This window comes from Sinocyclocheilus grahami, unplaced genomic scaffold (genome assembly GCF_001515645.1).
Source record: "Sinocyclocheilus grahami isolate Dianchi unplaced genomic scaffold, SAMN03320097.WGS_v1.1 scaffold10.1, whole genome shotgun sequence".
Classification (NCBI taxonomy): Eukaryota; Metazoa; Chordata; class Actinopteri; order Cypriniformes; family Cyprinidae; genus Sinocyclocheilus; species Sinocyclocheilus grahami.
The window spans coordinates 2,921,902-2,925,786 of record NW_015505189.1 but is presented as its reverse complement, the minus strand read 5'-3'; positions in this window follow the sequence as shown (position 1 = coordinate 2,925,786).

Sequence of the window (3,885 nt, the reverse complement as noted above, 5' to 3'; positions counted from 1 at the left end):
CTGATGCACGCAACACCCGCTGAGTGGCATTAAACAGCTTGAAAGATCAAAGACCATTTTTAATCTAACTCCGACTGGATTCGTCTGTAAGAAGAAAGTCATATACACCTAGGATGGCTCTGGGGTGAGTAAAACAGCCTAATTTTCATTTTTGGGTGAACTAACCCTTTAAGTAATTTTTATTAACATGCCTTAGAAAAAAAAAAACATTACTGGTGTGCATCTTGAGACAAAACAAAGGCACTGATATGTTTTAAGATCAATCAGTGCAAGTTTCTTTCAGTTGAAACAGCTCAGATTTACATTTAATCTGGGACTAGGTTTAAGCCTTGTCTGTGAAACCGGGGGTTTATGTTATAGTTATGTAAAATGTGTATACATATCATACGAAAATAGTAACACTTTTCTGTGCACTTGTTGTGCACGCAATACTCTAATAATTAATGACATGGCATTTTTAGTGGAAAAGTAGTTGGTAATACGCATCGGGACACAAACATCTGGTTTCTTGTAAATTTTAGCATTTATTTCACATGTTGAGTTGTAGAATATGTATACGCTGCTACAAGTCTTCAGTGCAAAAATAGCTTGTAGATAAAACAAGAGGACAGGGACATGTGCCACACACAAAATAATTCCTCATTATTTGTGCCTGTCCAACTTTATTTGCCAAAATGTGATGATTTATAATGTTGCTTGAAAGTTAAGCTCCGTTCGGTTGAAAATCACATGTTCATTCCATGTTTTAGTTCACAGAAACTGTTGATGTAACCATTGGACTGCCAGAAATATTTTGATGATGGTTATTTTAAAATCGCATTTATAGCGTGATTTCCAGGAAATTTGACTTTTTATCTCGTTCTCCCAGGATCAGCCCTTTCCTATGACATTCTGCATAGTTTACTACTGAACAATGGCAAATTTGTTACAATGTGTACAAGGAAAGTAACATTTTGCAGTGAACAAAGTGGAGCTCCCATTGAAGGACAAAAAGCTATCTCTAAAATAAAGGATTGCTTTGTTTAAAGCACCCATACAACCATGCCAATGTGCATACTTTCTTTAGATTTCAACTTTCATGTGCCCTTGAGTTGAAGATGAGGTCATGTCTGTCTTGTTTTGTCCTTTTCTGCTGTAAAGTTAGGAGTCATCAGTGCAGAATCATAAAAACCAAGCTGTGCAGGTAACTGTTCTGCAGTACACTATCCTATAAATCCTAATACTTCATAACCCAAGAATGCAACCGATCAAGGTCAGACGTGATATATTTCCTAAGCTATTATCATAATACAATTTTTTTTAATTCAAGTGTTATTTTTGATCATTGACCAGAAATCTCCTCTTTTTAATATTAGTCTTATTAATATTATACACACATTACTTACAATTTATACTGTCATAAATCTGACTGGCCAGTAAAAGTGAGTGAGTCACAAGGAGAATGTCCAGTTGGTGATTTTGAATTTTGGACTACTTTCTTCTCCAGACCAACGGTTGATTGATTCATTCAGTTTGGCACTGTCTACTGTCCAGGAAATGATTTGCATAATGTTCTGCAAGATATTTAAAATTTCATGCAGACTGATACACACGTGTCTATTTCTACTCATTCATTTATAATAGTTAAGCTGCTAGATTTTTACAGACTCTCTTCACTGACATATGTCTAAAGCCATAATGCTGTATTGCTCTGATTCAGTATTAATTATATTCTTTATGATTTTGCTAACAACATTATGAATATTGTTTATAAATATATATCCCTGTGTTAAGCACATAATATGGAGTTAAGATGAACGTGTCTTAACGAATCTGAAATCTTTTCAGAAAAAGAACCCGCAATAGGTTCACTTAAGCAATGTGTTTTCTAAACCACCTGCAATTACATGCTTTGACAAAGATCATTGAGATCTATTCATTGCAAGTGAGATGTTTAATATATTAAATTATCTATTCGTTACTATGTGCACATTTATTCACTTTGCTCTTTAGAAAATGACGCCGCCTTTTAACTCACATTGGTGTGGTAGGGAGGCCATTTCCATTAGATGAGTTTATTTTCTGTCCAATACTGAGTGCTTTGCTAGAAAGGTGACTGTAGAGTTTGAGACTGTTGTAATGGCGTGCTCTCACGTGATCATCTTAATGTAAAGCTTTTGTTGTCTCAGTGGAGCCTGTTTTGTTTGCAGACCACGTGCTCATGTTGGTGTCAAGAACCCATTTAAGACTGGGTTAGTTAAAGGATTATTTTTTTAAAGGATTATTTTAAAGCTTCTCTACTAAAATTGATACTGGATAAATAAAGGTACACTACCAGTCAAAAGTTTGGAAACATCTACTCATTTTTACTAATTAACACAAAATAATGGTAAAGTCATTAAAACTATAAAATACTTTTTTTTTTTTACTGTCAAAAAAAATTAAGAAATTCTTATCCGGCCTATCAATTTAAAACATTTTAAAGTTTAGTTTTGTAAATGTATATTTGTCTACAAGTTAGTAGATTAAGTAATTAACCTTAACATCACAAGGTTTTTAAGATAACGAAATGCACAAATTCACTTAAGTGTGTCCAAACTTGAGGCTGGTAGTGTATGCTTCCTGCTAAATTAATAAATTGGTTATAAATGAAGAATTTTATATATATATATATATATATATATATAATTGAATTCCAATTCACTGTATATGTCATTTTGGTCAATAAAATATTTTAATTCAATGGGAAAATACTATTTAAAAAATATTTTAGTACATGCTCTGTTTTTTTTCAGCATTTTGGGGGAGAAGAAAACTTATTTATGGTCTTAACAATCCTGAATCTGTGCCTCTCTCTTAGTGTAAAGTAAGAATACATAGAAAACAATAACATTTAAACAATTTTCATAAAATACTCAAATCTTCTCAAGTATAGCATAAATGATCTTTCAAAGAGTTCTATACATATACAGGTGCATCTCAATAAATTAGAATGTCGTGGAAAAGTTCATTTATTTCAGTAATTCAACTCAAATTGTGAAACTTGTGTATTAAATAAATTCAATGCACACAGACTGAAGTAGTTTAAGTCTTTGGTTCTTTTAATTGTGATGATTTTGGCTCACATTTAACAAAAACCCACCAATTCACAAAATCATCACAATTAAAAGAACCAAAGACTTAAACTACTTCAGTCTGTGTGCATTGAATTTATTTAATACACGAGTTTCACAATTTGAGTTGAATTACTGAAATAAATGAACTTTTCCATGAAATTCTAATTTATTGAGATGCACCTGTATTAACCGGTTAACATCTGCACGCTCAATATGGCAAGCCCCTTTATCTTAAAATATTCCAAGCGTTACTCATCGTAATTGCATTTTTACTAGTAAGAATTACAATTACAGAGCTCTCTAATTGTAATTGTTACTAGTAAAATATCAATTGTAGAGCTCTGTAATTAAAAATAAATGGAATGGAAACATATGACTAGTAAAAATTAATTTGTAGAGCTCTCTAATTGAATTGTTACTAGTAAAATATCAATTGTAGAGCTCTGTAATTAAAAATAAATGGAATGGAAACATATGACTAGTAAAAATTAATTTGTAGAGCTCTCTAATTGAATTGTTACTAGTAAAATATCAATTGTAGAGCTCTGTAATTAAAAATAAATGGAATGGAAACATATGACTAGTAAAAATTAATTTGTAGAGCTCTCTAATTGAATTGTTACTAGTAAAAATGCAATTACGACGAGTAACACTGGGATTATTTTAAGATAAAACGGCTTGCCATACGCTCCACACAGAAGAGTACTTTTTTTTCCTTCACTTTCCCATTTTATTTATTTATTTCGCATTTCTAAGAACATACACCATCAATGCCAGGGGTACATACAAT